General features: G+C 49.8%; 1 protein-coding gene and 1 pseudogene across 1 annotated transcript in view; both read right to left on the reverse strand.

Annotated features, from left to right (window-relative positions):
* The window catches only part of GMCL1 (germ cell-less 1, spermatogenesis associated), a 318745-nt gene that overhangs the window by 30542 nt on the left and 263566 nt on the right, over positions 1-24637 (reverse strand). The gene's annotated exons all lie outside the window — the stretch shown is intronic.
* LOC147679913 (uncharacterized) lies at positions 22749-23982 on the reverse strand (annotated as a pseudogene).

A 24637-nucleotide genomic window follows, 5' to 3' on the forward strand; every position in this document is an offset into this window, starting at 1 on the left:
TTGTGATAGTGATTGCTTCCTCTATTTCCAGTAGCTCGGTGGATAAAGCTTGGGGTGGCAAGGCAATAGCTAGGCTCTGGTCACTTGGCAACTTGATCTCTTGCCTTGAAGCAGGTACCGGAGGAACTGCAGGAGGGTCGGCGGTATGTTGCTTTAATGGTTGGACGGCTGATGCTTTTAAGTCGCTTATCAGGTCCCCTAGCATAGATGGTAAAGATGATAATTTGTCTAAGAGGGGGTCATAAAGGGGGGGTTGGATGGTAGCTGAGTGATCTGCAAGGACTGCATCTTGTCCCCTCCTTATGAGTCCGTTTAGTTCCGAGATTTTCCAGTCAATCCCTGAAATTGACTCGGCCATTGACTGCAAGACGGTAAGCTGTAAGTCCATTTTTTGTGACTGAAAGTCCAGGGCGGTGACCGACTGTTGCAAGGTGCTTAGGATTGTAGACCATAGGGTATCTGGGACTGAATTTCCTAAGTTAATGCCCCCTTCCAGTCTTGGGGCGGCATTGATCATCGGTTTCTCTTCGGGGGGTTTGGCATTGTAGGCCGCAACTAATTCCTCCCACTCTTGTACAGAAATAGAAGACATATCATTGTTTATGGAATTATTTGTAGATTGGGAGTCATTAAACTGCAGCAATGTACGTCGTTGAGATGCTGTTAGCACCGTTGGTCCAATAGTTGGAGTTGGTTGTTCGATGATTCTGCTCAGGTTGCCTGGGGATATTATTACGGGAGTCAAAGGAAGTCCTGGCAATTGGGGCAAAGGATGCCCACTTGATTCTCTTATTAAAACCATTGGTGGCTCCGTTGGTGGCTCCGTACATGCGCCCCCTGTTTCCATACCAGTGATTGCACGAGTTGGGGAACTGCTAACTCGGTGGAGGCCAGGCAAGTCTTCTCTTTCCACTTCCCTGTGAACCATGGCCTTAGTTTCCTGAGACCTCTCTTGGCTACTCAAGGAAGATAAACCGTGCTTACTCGGTTGTGTCAGGTTGGAGGTGGATAAGGTCTGCACACATATTGACTCAATTGTTTCCGCTTTCTTTACAGTACTCTGCTCAACCATATGGTTTTTCCTGACTGACCCATTTCCCGGAAAGTTAAAGATGGTGGTATAAAAGCAGGAGTAGTTGTTGAATTAAGTGTAGCCATGTCCCCAGGGTCCGTTGATGTTAATTGTGGTGGTGTTGACGCGAGTATGGCTACCCCGCTGCTAAATGAAGAAAAGTTATTTAAGCAGTTGGATGAGCCTGCTAGGCTCTTTGCTGTGTGGGTATCGGCTGCTGCACCTTTTAGTAGTGGAGTTTGGAGGCCACTGATGTCCCCTGTCTTTGAAAATATGGCTGTCCCTGGGTCTTTAAGAAAGGAGAACTTTGTGTAGATCTTAGGCTGATATGAACATATCTTTTTCTTCGGCGGCATTCCGTCAATAGTTACCAGGTTTCCCAGGGCAGCTTGTGATGGCTTTTATGCTGGCCTTTGTAAGTTGTGGGGGACATTAGTTGGGCAAAGCGGCAAGGGGGCCAAGGATGCCTGGTGGTTTCTTTTTTCGAAGTCAATTTGGATTAGAGGCTGGTTGGGTGACATGTCCAATGATTCAATTGGGGTTAGAGGCTGGTTGGGTGACGGTATGTCCACGTCTGCTAGCGTACGGTCCTCTCCAGTATTGTTGCACGCTTTGAGGTTGATAGCCTGGACGTGTCCTAAACTCGGTGAGGCGCTCAGCTCTAGGCTGCCCTGTTTCCTTTTTCTCGTTTTAGATTGAGCAGGTGGTTTAGGCTTTGGTTCTAGTCTGACTGTTCCTGATCTCATTGCTCTGCCTATTTGCAGTCCCTTAGTTGTCCTTTGTTATACCCTCACAGGGATGCTGAAAATGGGAGCAATTTGTCCGTAGGCCCCCGCACCCAGCACCACGCTACACCCGGCCGCAATAACCGCTGATATGAAATAGGTAGGTTGTGTCGATCTTAGTGGCAGGTAGTTTTGTGTTGTGTTTCGGCTGGCTGGGCTGGGCTAGCTGGGGTTGTGTAGTCTAACCGCTCGCCGTGTGTGCGGCGTACAGTTCAAATCCTGCGGCTGTTCCTCTACTTCAACCCACTTATCTGCTTTGCTGCCCAGTAACTCCTCTTCCCAACCCAGATGGTAGCAGGGAGTCGGGAGTCGGGAAAACACTGCTCGCTCGGAGCCAGGCGCAACCGCCACTCTTGGCGGCAACAAACAAAACACGGAGCAGGATTCTCAGTCCTTCCGGAAGGGTGGAGGGGGACGGGGGGGTTAGCAAGCGGTGCACACGAGGGGGGCTGCAAGCTGGAGACCTAGTCTACCAACCCCTCAGACCGCGCCCTCTGGCTCTTACTTAGCGGCGACCTCTAACGGCTACCACGCTTGCCTCCACCTCTTACCTCTTGTCTCCCGCGTCGGCAGATGCACAGATGCACAGGCTGGTCTCTGTGGCTCCTGCGACTCCCGCCGCCTCAGGGGAAGCCCTGGCTGCTACTGTTCCTGCTGCTGAGTGTTCCTGCTGCTTCTGGAATGCTCCAGGCGTCATACTGGATCTGGAAATATTTTGAAGGCTCCACCTAGCGCGCCGATAGGTGGCTTAGTTTGGCTCTGAGTAGCGTTGATTGGGTCGTCCAGGCTAGAAGTGATGTGTGCGGTGCCACCCCAAAGCGCTGACCTTAGTCCTTGACTACTTTTACTGCACCAGAAGCACAGAGCCATGATGGGGAAGAATGACCGGTGTGCCTTTAATGAGGTCCAAAAGGGCAGATGGAGTAGTTTCTGTCCTGTAACTCCAGTTCTGTAGTAGGGGTATCTCTGTTAAAGTCATAATCTAGTGAATAGTCCCGCCCATGTGCGTGGACCCCGGCAATCAAAAAGTAATCTCTTAAGTTGTCAAATCATGCAGAAACTGCAAAGACACTTAAGAGAGAATTTAAAGACAAATAATGCAGCCTATATCCACAGGCTACACTGTCCAGTACTTCAACTAGAAATTTCACCAAATAACACCACACACAACACAGCCAGCCCAGTTTCTACCATAGAGAAACTTGCCTCCACCAGTAAAAGACTCTGGAATGATAGAGAGCAAGGCATGGACAGACAAGCCCCATAGGCTGCCATTATGTGGCTTAAATAGGATACTGTGCCTTTAAGACAGCTTACCAGAACTTTCTCCCTGTATCCCAGAATGCATAGCAGGTCCCTCTACTTTCAGTTCTTTTTGAAGGCGAAGCACGCCAGACCTGTCGCATTCTTTACATGAACAAATATCTCCACCGGGGAGGAGGGCGGGCGCTTATGACTATAACAGAGATACCCCTACTACAGAACTGGAGTTACAGGACAGAAACTACTCCTTCTGTAGTAGGGGATCTCTGTGTATAGTCATAATCTAGTGAATAGAATAGCAAGCCCATCCCCACACCAAAGCGGCGGTGGAGAAAAGAAATTAACACCACTATTGTGCGAACAAATTCCGCAGCGAAGCCTGCCCAACCTGAGCATCTGCCCTGGCATTAGTGTCCAGACAGTAATGCTTAGCAAAGGTATGAACCGACTTCCAAGTGGCTGCCTTGCAGATTTCAGCAATCGGCACGTTACGGAGCAAGGCCGTCGTGGCAGCTTTGCCCCTGGTGGAATGAGCCTTAGGCTTACCTCCTAAGGCCTTATTAGCCTTTTGGTAACATAATTGTATGCAGGACACAATCCACCTAGAAATGGACTGCTTAGAGGTAGCAAGACCCGTCCTGACTGATCCATAATTAATAAACAACTGGTCAGACCTACGAATATCTTTGGTTTTATCCAGATAAAATTTCAACACCCTCCTAACATCCAGGGAATGGAGAGACCTTTCCGCTGGAGACGAAGGATTCAGAAAAAACGTAGGCAAAGTTATAGTCTGGTTGACATGAAAATCAGAAATAACCTTGGGAAGAAATTTAGGGTGAGTACGCATAACAACCTTAGCAGCATGAAATACAGTATAAGGTTCAGTACAACACAACGCCTGAATTTCACTCACCCCACGCCTTCCAGGACAGGTGCTGCAACGAAGCCTTGTGAATAGGTTCAAAAGGCTCCTTCATCAACCTAGACAGCACCACATTCAGTTCCCATGAAGGCGAAGGAAGCCTGACAGGAGGGAATACTTTCTTCAATCCTTCCAGAAAATCTTTGATCACAGGGATCTGGAAAAAGGAAGTCTGTGAAGGGCATTTCCTGTAGGCAGTCAATGCAGCAAGATGAACCTTAATAGAATGAACATTAAGGCCAGACTGCGCCAAATGTAGAAGGTAAGGAAGGATGACATCTTCCTTACAGGTCGTAGGGTCATAGTTCTTAGACTGGCACCAGATACAAAACCTCTTCCACTTGTAAGCATATGAAGTTCGAGTGGAAGGCCTCTTAGACTCCTTCAGTATGTCCATGCAATCCTCAGGCAGATTCAGATTGCCATATTGCACTATCTCAGGAGCCATGCTGCCAAACTCAAAGACGAGAGGTTGGGGTGTAACATCCGTCCCCCGAACTTCGTGAGAAGGTCCGGCCTGCCCGGCAGCCGAATGTGAGGAAGGAGAGACCGGTGAAGCAGGTCCGTGAACCACCACTGTCTGGGCCACTCCGGGGCAATGAGTATCGTCCGAGCCCTGGACCGGGCCAGCTTGATGAGCACCACCGGAATCAGGGGAATGGGAGGAAAGGCGTACAGAAAGCTGTTCGTCCAGTTGATCCATAACGCATTCCCCAGCGTCCCCTGCTGGTAGTACCTGGAGGCGACGTCTCTGCACTTGCTGTTTTCAGCGGTGGCGAACAAATCTACGTCTGGAGTACCCCACCTTGCGAAGACTTCTCCTAGTACTTCGTCGTTTATGACCCATTTGTGGTTTTCCTGAACCAGTCTACTCAGTGCGTCTGCCTGAACATTCTGCACACCTGGCAGATGGGTAGCCGTTATCGTCAGTCCTCTGGCTAGGAGGCAGTGCTAGATCACCTGCGCCTCCTGTGACAGAGTGCGTGATCTCGAGCCCCCCTGATTGTTGAGGTAATACATCGTGGTGGTATTGTCTGTCTGTACAAGCAGGGAGTTGGTCTGGAAAGACGGAAGAAAGGCCTTCAGTGCCAAGTGAACAGCTCTGAGTTCCAGGAAATTGATGTGATACGGGGCCTCCATCGGTGACCACGTTCCTTGAATCTGTTAGGTTCCCGGAATGCGCTCCCCATCCCAGGAGCGAAGCATCCGTCACGACAGTCTGCGAGGGAATGTCCTTGTGGAAGGGAACCGCTCTCAGGAGATTCTCCGCCGAACACCACCACTTCAGAGACTGAAGAGCATGCAGAGACAGTCGTATCTTGTCGTCCCAAGATCCTTTCCTCTGATCCCACTGGTCCTCCAAGCACTCCTGCAGCGGTCTCATGTGCAGTTGTGCGTGTGGCATCAGGAAGACACAAGAGGCCATCGATCCCAGTAGAGAAGACACCATCCTCACTGTTGTAGATGGAGTTGTCATAAGAGCCTGAGCCTTCCGAAGGAGAGATAATCGTCGCTCTTCCGAAGGAGACACGCTTGCTGACAGCGTATTGATGGAGGCTCCCAAGTACTGTATGCATTGGACCGGAGTCGGGACAGACTTGGCCATGTTGATGTGCAACCCCAGCTTGTTCAAGAGAACGCACGTCTTCTGGAAGTGTGCTTGCGCTTCCGAGAAGGAGGATGCCTTGATCAACCAATCGTCCAGGTACGGGTAGACAAACACCTTGTTCTTCCGCAGGTGTGCAGCTACCACCGCCATGCACTTCGAGAATGTTCTCGGCGCAGACTTTAGTCCGAATGGGAGTACTGTGTATTGATAATGATTGGCACCGACTTGGAACCGCAGGAACTTCCTGTGTTTGTGTGCAATGGGCACATGGAAGTAAGCATCCTGTAGGTCTATAGCACATAGCCAGTCTCCCTGTTGCAACTGAGGATAAATCTGATGCAACGACAGCATGCAAAACTTTTCCCTGTGAATCCATTTGTTTGCCTGTCGCAAGTCCAGAATGGGCCTGAACTCGTTCTTGTCCTTCTTGCGAACCAGGAAGAACCGGGAGTACAGGCCTCTTCCTCGCTGGGACAGAGGCACGTCTTTTATCGCCCTCTTCCTTAACAGGATATCGGCCTCCGCCTGGAGCTCGCGCAGCTGAAAGTGCGAGCTGACCGGAGGAATCGCCGGAGGCGGGCTCGTGAACCGAAGACTGTACCCATTGCAAACAATATTCAGCACCCACTTGTCCTGAGTAATTTTTCTCCACTCTGCCAGAAAAAATTGAATGCTTCCCCCTACCGGAGTGGGTAACAGATCGGGGGGAAGTAGGTTCCTAGGGCCTAGACCCAGCCTGGCCCTTGGGCGCCGGAGCCGACTGCTGGGCTCCTCTGCCCTTCTGGCGCTTCTGGAACCGCTTACGGAACTGTTGTTGTTGCGACTGTCCCGAAGCTTGGCCACGTCCTCTGCCTTGCCCACCGAACCGCCGTTGGAATGGGCGGTACGACTTCTTCGTGTCTTTGGGCTTCTCCAGGCCCACAGCCGTGAGCGTTTCGGCCTCCGCCTTCATGCGGGCCATCTCGTCATCCGCATGCTTCCCAAAGAGGGTCTCGCCAGAGAATGGCAGGTTGGCTATCCTCTGCTGTGCGCCCGGTTTCAGGGACGTAAGACGGAGCCAGGCGTGACGTCGTTGGTTAACTCCATGGCAAAACCCATGAGCCGCCAACAGGGAAGAGTCCGCTGCAGCGCTGATAATCTGGTTCGCCACCAGCATCCCTTCATTCAGCACTTCCTGGAAGTCCTTGCGCTTCTCGCGAGGTAAGTGCGGGGCAAACTGCTGGAGGGAGTCCCAGAGGGCGCGGTCGTAGCGTCCCAACAGCGCCTGAACCAGCACACAAAAGAGAAGGAGAACACCAAGAAAGCAAACTCAAACACTTTTAAAACACAAAAGTGCCAAAATATCCAATAAACCCTTGAAACAAGGGAGAGCTCAATGCCAGGTTCCTGTTAGCAGGAGCCGGAAAAAATAACTGAAAGTAGAGGGACCTGCTATGCATTCTGGGATACTGGGAGAAAGTTCTGGAAAGCTCTCTTAAAGGCACAGTATCCTATTTAAGCCACATAATGGCAGCCTATGGGGCTTGTCTGTCCATGCCTTCCTCTCTATCATTCCAGAGTCTTTTACTGGTGGAGGCAAGTTTCTCTATGGTAGAAACTGGGCTGGCTGTGTTGTGTGTGGTGTTATTTGGTAGAATTTCTAGTTGAAGTACTGGACAGTGTAGCCTGTGGATATAGGCTGCATTATTTGTCTTTAAATTCTCTCTTAAGTGTCTTTGCAGTTTCTGCATGATTTGACAACTTAAGAGATTATTTTTTGATTGCCGGGGTCCACGCACATGGGCGGGACTATTCACTAGATTATGACTATACACAGAGATCCCCTACTACAGAAGAAGCGTTACTGATAATAAGTAACTTGTAATCTAATAGAGACTAGCTGCATATTCCTTACCTTAGAACCGATGCAAAAGCAATATCTCTCCCTGGAAGATGGCCTGCGAATTGTGTTCAGACTAAGAGGTCCTGGAAGACTGAGCAGGCAAATTGCCCATCTCGCTGGATTGGATAGTTAAGGCACTAGTGTTCGGCGAATGTGTACAGCGATGCCCATGTAGCTGCCCGACAGATGTTTAAGAATGGGATTCCTCTAGCTAACGCAATGGTCGCAGCGGTAGCTCTGGTGAATGAGCTATGAAGCCCTCAGAGGGCGGTTTCTTGGCCACTGCAGAACAGATCTTACTATAGAGGATGATCCATCAAGAGATGGTTCTCTTTTAAATTTGTTTAATTTGCATTTCCTTACTTAGCCCCTGCAAATCAAAAACAAGAGTTGATCGTCCATCCCGAAATCTTGGATACAATCAATATAGAACATTTACACTCTTTTTTGATCCAAACTGAGTCTCTCCTTTTAAAGGATGAAGATGGTGGGGGGAGATGTAGGCAGAGTGATGTGTTGCCCGATTTGAAAAGGTGTGACCATTTCGGTAGAAAGGATGACGGAGTTCTTAGAACCAGTTTGTCTGGTAAAAATGTAGTGTAGGGAGGGTTATCGGAAAGTGCTTGTAAATAAATAACCCTCTTGGCAGATGCTATAGCCACAAGAAAGACAGTTTATGATATAAGAGCCTAGAGGGCAACTGTGCATCAGCTAAAAAGGGGGACACATAAGGAAAGGAAGAATGAAATTCAAGTCCCATTGGAGCACAACGAAGGATTTGGGAGGAAGCATTTACTACAAACCTTTAAGGAATCTAGTCACAAACAGGTGACTTAACAGGAAGACAGATCGGGCAACCGTGGAAAAGCTGATATGGCAGACAGATATCCTTTCACTGTGCCCAGAGCAAAGCCTTGCTGAGCTAGGGATAAAATAATAAGGGGAACCTCATGCAAGGTTGCAGACTGAAGATCATTGGAGTTAGATATACACCACGCCATTAACTTGTCCCATCGGCAGGCGTAGATGGTTTTGGTAAAAGAATGCTTGGCTGCCATGATGACATCACATGCTTTGGGAGGGAGGTCAAACAGTGTCAATTGTCGGCAATCAATCTCCAAGCATAAAGGTCGAGAGTGGACAGGTTTGCTGCAATACACTGCCCTTGGAGGACAGATGCTCAGGTTCAGGAGTTCGGGGATACTGCTCTTTCCATGCAGAGTTCAGAGCAATAAAAATTTCTTCAGCCCGGTAGCTCTTGATCTTCTTGAGAATTCTGGACAGGAGTGGAATCAGCAGAAAGGCGTACTGAGGTCCTGAGCTCTACTCAAGACTAACTGAGTCTCCAAGCGAGAAGCGCCTTTGAAACTCCAGCACGCAAAAGTAATGACATTGCATGTTCTCAGCGCTGTCAAATAGATTGAACCAAGGCTCTCCCTAAGCTCAGATGAAGCCTTGCACTACCAGTCTTTTCCCTTTTTGATATGGATTGGACGGGAGAGGTACCTACATGGCAACTTGGGGCTTATAACGAGATATATATATATATATATATATATGCACGAAAATTCGTCAATAACTAAAGCAGCCGCTTCAGCCCAACACTCCAACAATGACGAAAGAACAGACCCAATTCTTGGTGCTTAATCGAGGTGATTTATTACCAGCAAGCCTGCTGCCGCCATTACGCCTTTCGCCTTACACAGCTTGATCACATGGCGACAACCTACATGGCAACTTGGGGCTTATAACGAGATATATATATATAAATTTTGAAAACCAGCATCTCATGTTTGGTCCGTGTCTGTTTCCAGCGCGATCGAGAGCTAAGGCGATTGCGAGAGGAGAACGGAGGTTGGTATATGTGTGTATATATATATATATATATATATATATATATATATATATATATATATATATATATATATATATATATATATACTGTGAGCTCAGAAAGCATCAAGTCAACAGAGGAAACGAGACCAAAAGAACAAGTTACTTACCTTCGGTAACGATATATCTGTAAGAAACATTAGTTAGTGTTAGATTCCTTACCTTAGAATATCCCCAGGCGTCAGTCTGGATCCGGAAACTTTTGCGTAGCAGTACCCCTGCGCGTCGGTAGGCGTCGTCTGCAGGCGTCCCCTGCGGCTCCGCGTCCGTCGTTGGCGTCGTGCGCCGTGATGACGTCGCTGGAGTACATAGACGCCGCCTCCGCGCGCTGACGTCAGTTCTTTGTACACAGCTTTTCCGCGCCAGAAGACGCAGAGCCATGAGAGAACCAACACTGGTGCCATGTAAATCTAGGGCCCTGAAAGGGATGTCCTTAACCCTAGGTATCAGTTCGCAGAACGGGGAGGATGGGTGGGTTCGGTAAGGAATCTAACACTAACTAATGTTTCTTACAGATATATCGTTACCGAAGGTAAGTAACTTGTTCATCTGAAAGAAACGTTAGTGTTAGATTCCTTACCTTAGAATACATACCCCAGCAATACCAACCCCGGTGGTGGGTCTGCGAACCAATACAAAACTACACCAGAAAGTCCTGGAGGACAGAACGGCCAAAGAAGCCATCCCTCCGGACTTGACTGTCCAGGCAGTAGTGCCTCGCAAAGGTGTGCAGCGAGGCCCACGTAGCCGCTTGGCAAATGTCCTGCAAGGGGACTCCCCGGCCCAGGGCAGTGGTAGCTGCCGTGGCCCGAGCCAAAGAGTAGCACGCTTTGATGCAGAGGACGACCCATCGAGAGATGGTTCGTTTACAGACCGCCCGTCCCTTCTTCGCACCCACGTAGCCAACAAACAGTTGGTCATCCACCCGGAACTGGCGTGTGCGATCCATGTAAAATGAAAGCGCACGTTTTGGGTCCAGACGATGGAGCCGCTCTTCATCCTTTGAAGGATGCGGAGGCGGGAAGAAGGAAGGGAGGGTGATGGACTGCCCGATGTGAAAAGCCGAAACAACCTTGGGCAGGAAAGAAGGTCTAGTCCTCAGAACCACCTTATCAGGATGAATGGATAGGAAAGGAGGTTGGACAGAAAGAGCCTGGAGCTCACTCACTCTCCTGGCAGAGGTGATGGCAACCAGGAAAGCCGTCTTTAAAGTCAGGAGACGGAGAGGACAAGAATGAAGGGGCTCAAAGGGAGCACACATTAGAAAGGTCAGAACCAGGTTCAAATCCCACTGAGGCATCACAAACGGAACAGGTGGAAACATGTGAGTGATGCCTTTCAAGAATCGATTTACAATCGGGGATTTGAACAAAGAAGGCTGATCAGGAAGCCGCAAAAAGGCTGAAAGGGCAGAAAGGTAGCCCTTGATAGTGCCCAGAGCAGAGCCCTGCTGGGCAAGAGAAAGAAGAAACAGAAGAACCTCCGAAAGAGGGGCAGAAAGAGGATCCACAGCCTTTGCTGTGCACCATGCCACAAATCTGTTCCACCGACAGGCGTATACCGACTTAGTGGAGGGACGCCTGGCTGCCAGAATAACATCACAGACTTCAGGAGGCAAGTCAAATGGCCTCAACTGCCGCCGCTCAATCTCCAAGCATGGAGGTGGAGACTGGACAGGTTCGGGTGGAGGACCGTCCCCTGCTGCTGCGACAGAAGGTCCTCCTGAAGGGGCAGGCGGATCGGGGGACCGACTGACATGCTGAGTAGCTCGGGATACCAGTATCTTCGAGCCCAGTCCGGAGCCACAAGGATAACTTGGGCCCGGTCGCGCCTGATCTTCTTCAGCACTCTGGGCAGAAGTGGTATAGGAGGAAAGGCGTATACCAGACCGCAACTCCACTCGCGCCGAAAGGCGTCGCCGTGCGAGTGCCGTCTTGGAAACTCCAACGCGCAGAACTGATGACATTGCGCGTTCTCTTCTGTGGCGAATAGATCTAACCAAGGCTCTCCCCATTGCAGAAAGATGCCTTGCGCCACGTCCGAGTTCAGACGCCATTCGTGATCCATCGAGCACCGACGGCTGAGTTCGTCCGCCCTGGCGTTCAGAGAACCTGCCAGGTGTTGAACCGTCAGAGTCACGCCCTGACGTGCCAGCCATTGCCAGAGGCGCAGAGCCTCCTGGCAAAGGGTCCACGACCCCACTCCGCCCTGTTTGTTGCAGTACCACATGGCGGTGGTGTTGTCGGTGAACACCTGCACTACACTCCCGTTGACAAAGGGGAGGAATGCCTTCAGTGCTAGACGAATCGCCCGCAGCTCCAACAAGTTGATATGGAGCCGGGACTCTGCCGGAGACCAGATGCCTCTGATCTCTGCCTCTCCCAAGTGGAGGGACGCGTCCGTCACGACAACGTGCTCCGGTTGGGGAAGGGAGAGGGACTTGCCCCTGACCCAATCGCGGTCCGTAAGCCACCACTGCAGTTGTCTCGCAGTGCCCTCCGAGATCAAGACGTGGTCGGACAAGTTGCCCTGATGCTGGGCCCACTGAAACTTCAGGTCCCACTGCAGAGCCCGCATCCGCCACCGGGCGTGATGCACCAGAAGGATGCAGGAAGCCATCAGTCCCAGCAGCCGCAGCGTCAACCTGACCGAGACCCGGGATAGCGGCTGAAAGATGGGAATCAAAGCCTGAATATCCCGAACCCGCCGTTCCGGACGATAAACCCGAAACTGCGCCGAGTCCAGAACCGCTCCGATGAAAAGGAGCTTTTGAGAGGGGCACAGGTGTGATTTCGGCACATTGATGGAGAACCCCAGGTCGTGCAAGAGGTCTGCCGTCATCTGAAGGTGGTGGACGACTGTCTGGGGCGAGCCCGCCTTCAACAACCAGTCGTCTAGGTAGGGGAAGACTGAAACCCCTAACCTGCGCAGATGGGCTGCGACCACCGCCATCACCTTCGTGAACACCCGTGGGGCGCTGGTAAGGCCGAAGGGAAGCACGATAAACTGAAAGTGCTCCAGGCCTACCGTGAACCGCAGGTAACGCCGGTGGGCCGGCAGGACGGGGATGTGAAAATAGGCGTCCTGCAAGTCCAACGCTACCATCCAGTCTTGTGGGTCTAGAGCAGCCAAGACCTGAGCTAACGTCAACATCTTGAACTTCTCCTTCCGGAGGAAGCCGTTGACGTTCCTTAGATCCAAGATAGGACGTAGGCCCCCCTTGTCCTTCTTGGGCACCAGAAAGTAGTGGGAATAGCAACCACGCCCTACTTCCGGCCCAGGAACGCGCTCGATGGCCCCCTTGGCCAAGAGGGCCGTAACTTCCTCCTGCAGAAGTGTCAAGTGGTCCCCCGACACACGGTGGTTCTGCGGTGGCATGGCTGGAGGAGAGGTCTCGAAGGGGAGGGAGTAGCCCCTTCGGACGATTTGCAGCACCCACCTGTCCGAAGTGATCGTGTGCCAGTGAGCGTGGTGATGGCGAACCCTGCCACCCACTGGCGTCACATGGGGCCGAAAGCACGGACTAGGAGGATTTTGGGGTAGATGCTGCGGGGGAAGGTGTGGTCTGACCCCGCCGTTGTCCCCGACCGCCACCACGGCGGTTTCCACGGCCGCCACCGCGTTGAAAGGATTGTTGCGGCGCGTGGCTGGCAGCACGTGTGGGGGCGCCCCGTCCTTGGCCACGAAAGGGACGAAACGAACCCGGTTGCTGACGCTGGGTCGAGAGACCCAAGGACTTGGCCGTGACCCTGGAGTCCTTGAAGCATTCCAGCGCGTGGTCCGCCTTGTCACCGAACAGGTGACAGCCATCAAACGGCATGTCCATCAATGTATTCTGGACATCTGCCGAAAAATTGGCGGATCTCAGCCAGGCGTGGCGACGAATCGCCACCGTCGTAGACATAGCTCTGCCTAGCGAGTCGGTCGTATCAAGACCACACCGTATCGAATATTTCGCTGCATCTCGGCCCTCAGCCACAGCCTGACCGAGTTTTGCCCGCACCTCCATGGGGCATTCTGGCAGCAGTTCCGCGACCGTATCCCACACAGAGTGGGTGTAGCGGCCCAAGAGGCAGGCGGTGTTGCAAGACCGCAGGCCCAAACTAATGGACGAGAAGACCTTTTTGCCAAATTGGTCATACCTCTTGGATTCCCGGTCGGGCGGGGCCGACGGGAATGCGGACTGGGAGGTCGAGGCCTGGATCGCCAGACTCTCAGGAGTGGGGTGGGTAGACAGGAACTTGGGGTCGTCCGGACAAGGACGGTGGCGCCTGGCCACGTTCCGATCAACAGGCGCACCTGAAGCGGGCCTGGACCACGTGCCCAACAGAACGTCCGACAAGGCTTCATTAAACGGCAGCAGTGGCTCCTGTGGGCATGACTGCGGTTTGAAGACCTCGGTGAGGATGTTAGGCCTCACGGCCGCGACGGGGAGCTCAAGGTGTAAGGCCTTGGCAGCCCTCATCAGCACCACAGAATAAGCAGCTCCCTCCACCGATGCCACGGAAGGAGGAGAGATCAAACCAGGGTTAGGAGAGTCGTCCAGACCACTGGCATCCCCCAAGTCACCTGTCCAGTCCGGGTCATACTGGCACTCGCGTGACAGAGGGTCCTCGGACCCCTCCCAACCTTCACCGTATTCTTCATCTTCTCCGTATTCGGAGTCAACGACGTAGACCGGCTCCTCGGGGTTCATGGGCCCCATCGGCGCCGGGACCGGCGTCGAGCGACGCCCGTCCGGCCCCGCGTCCGGCGTCGGTGAAGGTAAGGGGACGGCGCCGCCCGGAGCCGGCGCCGGACCCCCAGTGCCGCCCGAAGCCGGCACCGAGGAACCGGCGTCGCGCGGAGGCGGAGCCGCGGGCAACCCCGATGGAATCGGCGCCGGGTTGGATGGGCGTCCATCCGGCGTCGACCCTGAAGGCCCTAGCGGCGCCGGGATCGGCGCCGCCGGCGGCGCCGGAACCGGAGCATCCGACGGCGTCGAGGTAGGGTCAGCAGAACCGCTAAGGCCCCCGGACGGGTTCACTGGGCCCGCAGGCGCCGTGGAACCCGCCGGAGGAGACAGGGCCCTCATGGCCATGAGGAACGCCTCTATCTCCTCAGGCGTCGCACCGTGCCCAGGGACCTGAGGGTATGGGGCAGGCCGTGCCGGCGACTCTCGCGGAGCCGCGGGGTTGGGGTCACCCGAAACCCCGGCCGCATCGCGCGAGCGTCGGGGGGAGTCGGGGGTACAATGACGACGCCCCGACTTCTTGTGTTTCTTACCTGACGAGGATGACGAGTGGTGTCGACTTCCGGAACGCTCGGCGCGGCCCCGCGACCGCTCCCTCGAACGCTCTCTCGACCTCCGGCCGGACCGGGACCGCTCCCGGTCCCGACGTGGGGCCGACACCCGGAGCTCCAGTAGCTTGCGGGACCGCTCCCGTCTAGCTTTGCTGGTGAGGGCCCGGCAGTCGACGCAGGAGTCCACGTCGTGGTCGGGGCCCAGACACCGGAGACAGAGGCGGTGATGGTCTGTGACCGACATCGTGCGCTCACAGTCATCACAGTGCTTGAACCCAGGCATCCTAACAGGCACAAGTAATATAATTCGAAAAAACTTGGTCAAAGACCGGAGTACTGCTCTTCAGATCTGCGTCCACTGGCGCGGAAAAAAGAAGAACTGACGTCAGCGCGCGGAGGCGGCGTCTATGTACTCCAGCGACGTCATCACGGCGCACGACGCCAACGACGGACGCGGAGCCGCAGGGGACGCCTGCAGACGACGCCTACCGACGCGCAGGGGTACTGCTACGCAAAAGTTTCCGGATCCAGACTGACGCCTGGGGATATTCTAAGGTAAGGAATCTAACACTAACGTGTTTCTTTCAGATAAGAGCAATTTTTTATTACAATACCGGTTCATGAAACAGAACCGGGAAGCAACAAGATCATCCACAAGACTACAAGAAAAGAACCAAGCACAAGCCCAGAGCACAAGAGGAAGACCAAGAAATACCAGACAAAGAGGAGGAAGAAACGGAAACAGAGGAACAAACAACACAGGAAATCAAAGGCCAGTGGGAATAAGAAGGGCCCAACAGAAGAGGAAATAATGATGGATGACAAACAGGTAAACAAAACCATAATCAATTTATCTGATAGACAAATAAGCATGAAAGTCAAAAGAACATTATGTCTAGGTCTATCATTTTGTCCCACGGTAACTATGAATTATGTTGAAGACAAGATTGACATCTTCAAATTCTGCAGAAAATTGAAACTTAAGAAATGGCACAAAATGAAACCGAAAAAAAATAAAAGACAACATACAAATGATCAGGATATAGACAATGAACATATGATCATAGGCGACATAGATAATTTAGTGGCCATTGACGAGCTAAACACTGCTGAAGATGAACTAAATCTTAGTACTGAAGCCAGGAGAATACTGGATGCTTTAGAAATTCAACACAATCAAGCAGCGAATACAGATTTCAAACCGAAATCCACATTCACCCCTAAAATGAACCACGACAATATAGACTCATTTCAAGACCAGATAGGCAATGAACTATTGGAGCTCAGCCGACGCAACCAGGCTAACAGCAAAAAGAAAAAAGTCAAATATAACCTCTCGGTTGCTCAGAAAAAGGCCATACAAGACCTTGCCAATGACCCCAGTATCCTCATTCGACCAGCAGACAAAGGGGGGAACATTGTGATAATGCCTAGAGAGATGTACGTCGCAGAAGCGGAAAGACAACTGCATGATGGACAAACGTACAAAAGGTCTAACCGGACTGAGTATAGTAACAGCATTAAAAATATGTGGGACAAATTGAGTGAATGGAAGGATAGAGGTTGGCTAGAATGGGAAGAGTACTGTTTCCTTAAAAAGGATTACCCCTTGTTACCCATTCTGTACCTCCTCCCAAAGGTGCACAAATGTATTGATAATCCCCCTGGAAGACCCATCATCTCTTCCAGGGGATGTGTTTTGGAAAATGTCTCACGCTATATCGACCACTTTCTGAGGGATTTTGTCATGGATCTCCCCACTTATGTTAGAGATACTAAGGATTTTCTTGACAAAATCAACCAAGTAGAGATTAACAAAGAGTGTCTACTTATGACTATGGATGTAAATGCTCTTTACACCATTATCGAACACAGTCAGGGGTTGGAAGCATGCGCCAGATATTTAAAACAGAGGGACATAAGATTTCTTGGGCACACTACCATGATACTAGACATGATAAAACACTGCCTAGAGAATAACTTCTTCTGTTTCAATGATGAGATCTTTCTGCAAACCCACGGTACCGCGCTGGGTACTTCTTTTGCGCCAAGCCTGGCGAACCTCTTCATGGGAGCATGGGAGGCAGATATCAGAAATGACACTGAACTGAAAAGTGACTTTCAGAAAGTCCGGTTATGGCTTCGGTTTATTGATGACATTTTTGTCATTTGGTCAGGAAGTAAATCGGAGGCCAATGACTTCATCAATAAACTGCACAACAACAACCGTAACATCAAACTCACGAGCAACATCAGTGATAAAGAGGTGGAATATCTTGACACCAAAGTTCAAATCACAGGCAATACCATCAAAACTGTGTTATTTAGAAAAAGTACGGCAGGCAACTCTCTGCTTCATGCAGACAGCAACCATCCAGACAATCTGAAATGGAGTATCCCCTATGGGGAACTCCTTAGAGCGAAAAGAAATTGCAGCAACCACAAAGACTATTTGGCAGAAGAAAAAACAATGACACAGAGATTCCTCCATCGAGGGTATCCCCTGTGGGTGATTAAGAAAGCTAGCAAAAAGGTGTCTGAGATTGAGAGAAAAGACTTACTTACGACCAAGAAAGATTAAAGGGAAGAAAGTGATAACATCACCAGAGTAATTCTCACATATAATGGGAACTCTAAACAAATACAAAAAAGTTTAGTAAAAAATTGGAATCTTCTAACTTCTGATCCCATAATAGGAGACAGTTTACCTAAACGCCCCAGCATAACATATAAGAGAGGACCTACTCTTAGAGATCTGCTGGTTCACAATGATGTCAGCAATACCACTGTTCCCAGAGGCATTGATCTGCAGGGCTTCTACCCATGTGGCCATTGCAAAGCCTGCGCAAATAGCCACATGAAAAAGGAATTCTGAAATCCCAGCAGAAACAAGATGCAACAAATTCAACAATTCCTCACATGTACTACTCCATTTGTTATCTACGCATTAACCTGCCCATGCAATCTAATGTATATAGGGAGCACGACACACATGGCGAAAAAAAGAGTGTTGGAACACACCAGAGCTATCAGTAATTTAGACCAACAATATCCGATAGCACGCCATTTCGAGAGTCATCATTTCTCTGATCCCAAAAAACTTACCTATTTTGTGTTGGAACAGGTTAACATTGGCCCCAGAGGAGGTAATCGTTTATTAAAATTAAGGCAAAAAGAATCCAAATACATTATTAGCCTTTGCACTCGTTACCCGAAGGGGCATAATATGGACGAGGAATACAATGTACACTTACAAGAATGAAATATGTAATGTTTTGACTCTGGAATGGTTATACTTTGTAAAGTCAATGTGCAATTTGCATCACAAATTATCTGTATTTACTATAGTATTCTCCTCTTCCCCTTTCCTATCTTAAACTTTTTTTCTCTCTCTAACTTTTTTTCTCTCTCTGTCTTTCTACAGATATCATAACGAGGGAGATGTCAGAATAAGAATAACATGACTCATCTAAACCTGTACTGTGACTTTCCCCTCTTCTCCTCATCCAACTTCGAAAGTAGAATTTTAATTAATCAATGTATGCACTAGAGTCATCTATTGTACACGCTGTATGTAGTAATACACGTATGGTTACTTGAACACCTGTCTTCAAACTATATCAAATTGGAACGGAATTGGGCTCCGTGTCAGGTTTCCTAGAGGGTTTAGGTCCATTCCACTAACCAGGATGGACAACGAGACACTGTCGCAACCGCTTATAGTCACAGTTGTGCACTTCACAAGTGAATTCCCTATCTCACTAACCAGAGGGATAAATAACCTACATTCACGTGTAGTTCTTGTTCATCTGGATGGACAACGAGACACTGTCGCAACTGTGTATAGTTACAGTTGCGCATTTCACTAGTGAATTCCCTATCTCACCAACCAGAGGGACAAACAACCCACATTCAGGAGTAGATTTTGTTCACCTCGCGTAGCCATGACTACTGTCCGAGCATGACGCACAACTGGGAGGAGTCCCGCAACAGGACCCTTAACGGCGATCCCTGAAACGTACCCCTTTCATCTGTAATCCCGACACTCAAGACTTAACATTTTGTCATTACCCAGAGGATTAATAATCAGTGAATCGTGACTAGTGTGCGCGCCAACCGAACACTGGACACGAGCAGATCTTGTTTACCACGCGTAGCCATGACTACGGTCTGAGCATGATGCACAACTGGGAGGAATCCCGACATAAGACCCCTAAAGACGATCCCTATAACGTACCTCTACTTATTTGGGATTCGCTACTTAGGATTTACCTATTGTCATGACCCACAATGCTGATAATTAATTGCCATATAATAATTTCTTTGTATACTCAATAGCGGACTGTAAATTAGTGCAACTTTAATTGCATAGAAACACTGTGGTGATTATTAACAACAGTGATCTAGTAGGGGAGTGGATACAATTCAAACCTGCATTGCACCAATACGTCAACATGTGAGATGTACACCATGTCAATATGGCCTCCTAGTTATGTAAGCTTGCAGGACTGATTATGACCATGAGTCTTTCTTTGATGTTTATACGGTGTAACTAACATAAACAATGTATTTGACTCTGTGCAACTTGTGTGATCAAGCACTCTCTGGAGTGCGAAACGCGTCACGAGATTTATGAAGGAATAAATCTATCGTCTTGGTAATCCTGTGGTTTGCTGTGTGGTCCCTTATCCGAGTGCTCGTGAGGAACGCCGTTACTTTTGGATATATATATATATATATATATATATATCATACATATATATCTCTCTTGCTTCGCGGGATGGAATGTCGATGACTCCTAGCCTGGGATATTCATTGCATACACAATAGCCTGCCCTGAAGGAGTCTAGTATTTGGACGTAACACGTTGGCTGTTTTTGGGCTGTAAATCTTTGGATGCCTTTTCAAATGAAGAATAAATAAAAAGTTGCCTTCTGGAATCTGATTGGGACTCACAATTTGTGTGGTGTATCACGGTTTTGTTTTTTGAATATAATTTACCATATAGTCACATCCATGGAAGGCGGATGCAGGGGGTGGATGGACACATTTATTCAACCAAGTGTGAATATTTTGGAATATATTGGGGTTGAGGATGAGGTGTGGCTTTCATGACTTGGTGTCCAGTATCTCCATAGCATTGCTTGCACCATCAGTACTCCCAGTCACAAGAGTGCAAGTGGTCCTCCGTCAGCTGATCTGAGGCTGGGGAGTGGCTGCGCGAATTGTTGGAACAGGAGGGTGCAACTCTGCTGAACAATCTGGAGCACCCATTTGTCTGATGTTCTGTCCATCCATTGGTGCAGATGGCATGGGATTCTGGCACTAACCAGATATGAGGCAATGATGGTGAGAATGGTCCTAAGCAGGACATCAGTGAGGGCCTCATTAAAGGGTAGTAAGAGTTTTGATGGGGATACCCTTGGGTTTCAGCATCTCTGTCAAAAAGTTTGTTTTGACTTGAACCGTGGGCAGCTGTAGGTGCACCTCCATTGCAGAGAAAGCCCCTTCCTCTGTAGCCACTGTGGGAAGAGAGAGGAGGCCAGTGTCTGGTGAGGTATTCAAACCACTGGCATTATACAGGTCATAATACCAGTTGTCATTGACCATGGACTCTGTAAGGGGGATTAGTCTAGGATTACAGATCCTCAGATCCCTCCATTTGTTTTCTTCAGAGAGCCAGTTCGTGAAATCAGGCTCTGTATCGGAGTCGGGAATCGAAATGGATTTGACTCTACCAATGGGAGTAAGCAGCATCATGAACTAAGTCACTGGAATGGTCTCCAGAAGAGGTTCCCAAGTCCTGGCTGGGGTGATCCGGATCCACCAACAGATCCTAAGGAGTTGACTGGGGCGGAGGCGAACCCACGAGCAAAGCTCCAGTTGAAAATCCTCCCCAACCTGCGGGACCCGAAGGTGCTCACAGGGTTTTGCCCACCTTAAAATGAGGCTCATGGCCTAATAAAATTCTTGAAGCAGGGCAGGGGCCAGTTCAGCTCCAGGAAATTCAGGGAAGTGTGGAGGAGACTCCGTTTCCAATGCTGGCTGCACAGGGACCTCCTGTATGCGTGATCAGGATTTGTGGTGCTGTTCCCTCGTGTCGTCCAAAGAAAAGAAGCGACGTGGAGAAGTCGAAGAACACTTCAACTTCTTCCTGTAGGACTTAACTTACCAGAAGAAGTCCTGGAGTGATAGGACTCAACTGAGCGACACTGAGCAGGCCAGAAACCTCCCTTGCGAACAAGACCTGGACCAGCGCATAGTCATGCGACAAGCGGCCCGCTCTCAGATGGCCATTAGGTTCATCATCCCGCACTTTGCACATGACACCGCAAACAGATCAAATATAGGTATGTCACTGACATTTGTCAATGACAGACTCTACAGCAGAGGTATTCAAACTTTTCCAGGTTGAGCCCCCCCAGCTGAATTCCCCCAGATGTTGGGCCCTCCCAACACCCGACCGAAACCTCGGGAATCCGGCACACCACATGATCGACTGCAACGCGCACACCACGGGCCATATCCGGCAAACAATGCTCAACACAACAAGAGTGCCTAGCAAACTGCAGGCCTGTGAGTGGGTGTGGCGAAACGACAGAGGCGTACCACACAGCTCAAAACACAATCCTCCAAGGCAAAGGAAGTCATCACAACCCTCCCCATCCATCATGTACACCTTGTCATCCACCAACTCCCCCACCATTCATTCCATCCCTCCATCTGTGCCCCATCCACATCCAAACCCCTTCAACCACTTGCAAACCCATCCACCATCCATCCATCATCTCACCCATCCATCCCTCCATCTACCCCCTCAGCCATCCATCCATCCATCCCATCACCCAATCCATCCACTCTTCCACCCATCCATCCATCCACTCATCCATCCAACCACTCACCCCTTCACCCAAGCTATCCTCCCACTCATCCATCCACTCCTCCATTCATCCATCCATTCTTCCACCCATCCATCCACTTCTCCGCCCATCCATCCACTCACTCATCCATCCATCCATTCAACCACCCACCCTCTCACCCATCCAGCCATCCCCCCCACTCACTCATCCATCCGTTCTAAAAGAAGCTGGGGCTTATCAGCCTAGTCAGCAACTGTCCTGGAATTATAAACCGTCACAGAAAGTCATTACATTTTAAATGTGCACATATAGGAGGCAGGGCGAAGTTAGTACATGCACCCAATCAATTCCACTTGGATTCAGTGTCCATCTATGTAGGTTTTCACAAACCTTTGCAGTCCCACTATATGGTTAATTGGTTCTATTCACAGATTATTATCAGCTCTTTTTATCCAAAAGTCAGGATGCCTAAGAGAGGATATGCAATCAAGTATTACTCCCTCACCCAAAGGGAAATTTGGTTGTACCTTACAGAATGAATTTAAAGCACAAGTTAATGCAATAGCTACACAATGTACTTCACAAACCTGACGGGAATAGCAGCAACTTTTAATATCCGAATTAATATCAGAACACCTCATGAAGGAAGAGCAAAATGCCAAGGAGCAATTAGAAAGAAAGGTTTTGTGTTAATGACAGCCCCTATCCAAACAATGAGTAGGTCTGGTATGGTGCGATAAGCATGCAGTATTCATAGTCCTTTCGACGGCAAACCATTTTTTTCAACATCCAGGTCTGCCTTTCATAAGAAGTTAACAACATTAAGGTTAAAAAACACACTTGTCCTGCTCGCAGTCCACCAGGAGGGGCATAGACCAAGGACAAAATCCGGTGTTCTGATGAACTGGACTGAATTACACATGGTTTCTTTCATAATATTAATTTTTTTTAAAAACAGAACCAGACAGTTCTGGTTGTTCTCATGGACAAGAAGGACAGACCTAAGGTCCAGGTCTTTGGAAATGGATTATGTGACTGTTCTTCTTACTGTGGTAATCAATGGATTTTTTTATTTTAAATAAACAAAGCTGATCATCCTGTGGTTTAAATGGTGCAGAGACCATTGGCTTAGGTCCATCAGTTAATTTGCATCACTTTTGTTAGTTGTCTAAAACTCTATAAAACCCAGGGCTGCTCCTTGCCCAATTGAGCTTTTTAATGTTTCAAAACACGCTTGGGGGGTATTAATGTCTGGCTAAGTCCAGACTTTCTTTTCCCCTGCTGAGGCTGCACATCTTCAAAGACAACAATTCCTTCCTCGCCAGCCCACTCTTTGGTAGAGGTAAACGCAGGTGCCTCCTCAGAATGCACCCTGGGATCACAGCATTTGCAGCTACTAGTAGATCGCTATCATGCGCAAACTTGCAGTTGCTGCCAAAGCGGCATCGCCCATTTTTCCAGTATGCCAGGCAGATTTTGTGGCCACCAATTTCCACTGGCTTCTCCTGCAATGTAAGCTGCACATGTTTCTCTAAAAGGCTGAGCTTTGCTTTCTGTTCTTCCCGAAATGGGTTGGCAAAAGACACCAGACTGTCCATGCATCTGATAAGCCAATTTATACCCAGGTCCTTTGATTTGATGGGCGATACCCCATTGATTTAATGGTCATGCATCTGATGAGACTCAGCCACTGGCCCTAGTTTGGGGGCTGGTAGACGTGTGTCTGAGTAATAATCCACAGAGTACATTGGTACGGCAGGGGCAGCGTCTATTGAGCAGGCCGTGTCAACAGTACTGTTACCGGTGTCTTCATCACTGCTGCTGCTGTCTCTGATTTCAAAATAATTCACTGCTGTTCTAGACAGATGGGGTTTCAGGGCACCGCCAGTGAGGACATCTCCAGCCAGAGTGTCTCCTTCGTCGGACGCTCCTTCATCGCTGGAAGAGGCGTAGTCAGCCAGCAGGCCCAGGGAATTTGGGAGCCCAGCCATGGTCCGCAGGGCGGCTTTCAGTCACCCCGTGGAGTTTAAAACTCGCGGCGGCTGGTATAATGCATGCTTTACATTAAAAGTATAGGGAATACCCCAGACCCCCGCTGCTCCGTGAAGACAGAACCACGTACTGAGTCAGACCGACACTCAACGAGCTGTCTATGTCGTTGTTCCCGCCCCATGCCACATATAAACCACGTTCAGGCAGTCGCATTTCTAATGGTGATATTTTATTTACATTTTTAACTTATAACTAAGTGGTAACTGACGCGCATCGCTCCTAGGGGGCGAGAAATAGCCCTCTTCTGTAACAAGGGGAGCGTGATATTGTTGTTTCAATAACAGGTCCGGTCAGGGTCCCGTCTACGGCTCTGAGGAGCAGAAAGGGGCGCCGAACCCCATTTACAAGCTCAAGACTGGAAACAGCATCAGCAACGCCGCAAGGGGTCTCCTCTGCTAAAGCTGAAAGCGTCTGTTTGTTTGCTTTCGTTTTAGGCAGAGGAGACTCCTTGCCTGCACTGCAGCCGAAGCGGTCGACTGCATGAATTGGCCCCCTCCTGGGAGAATCACCCACACAAAGGAACGGGCACAAAGGAAAGATCGGAGTGGAGCGCGCGCCCCCCCTGGGATGGTGCCGCGCCCCTCCAGGGGGGCGCGCCCCACAGTTTGAAGAACCCTGCTCTACAGGCTTTGAACCCGGCGGGTTTTTTCGGGATTTAGTCCAAAAAGTAAAAAAAACTAACATAAGTTGTCAACAAAAAGGTCAAAGTAAAAAAACGACTGAAAGGAGCTCGATACAGATCTGCACTGACCGTGCAGGACAAAAAGAACTGAGTTCAGCACGCTGGGGTGGTGCCTGACCCCAGTCACTGCACTTGAAGCACAAGTTACTACTTGTGCAACAATATATCTGTAAGAGACATTAGTTAGTGATAGATTCCTTACCTTAGAATATCCCCAGGCGTCAGACTGGATCCGGATTTTTTTTTTTGCCTAGCAGTACCCATGCGCGTCTGTAGGCGTCGTCCGTGGCTCCGCGTCCGTCGTCGGTGTTGTGGGCGCCGTGATGACGTC

This window comes from Lissotriton vulgaris, chromosome 11, assembly GCF_964263255.1.
Source record: "Lissotriton vulgaris chromosome 11, aLisVul1.2, whole genome shotgun sequence".
Classification (NCBI taxonomy): domain Eukaryota; kingdom Metazoa; phylum Chordata; class Amphibia; order Caudata; family Salamandridae; genus Lissotriton; species Lissotriton vulgaris.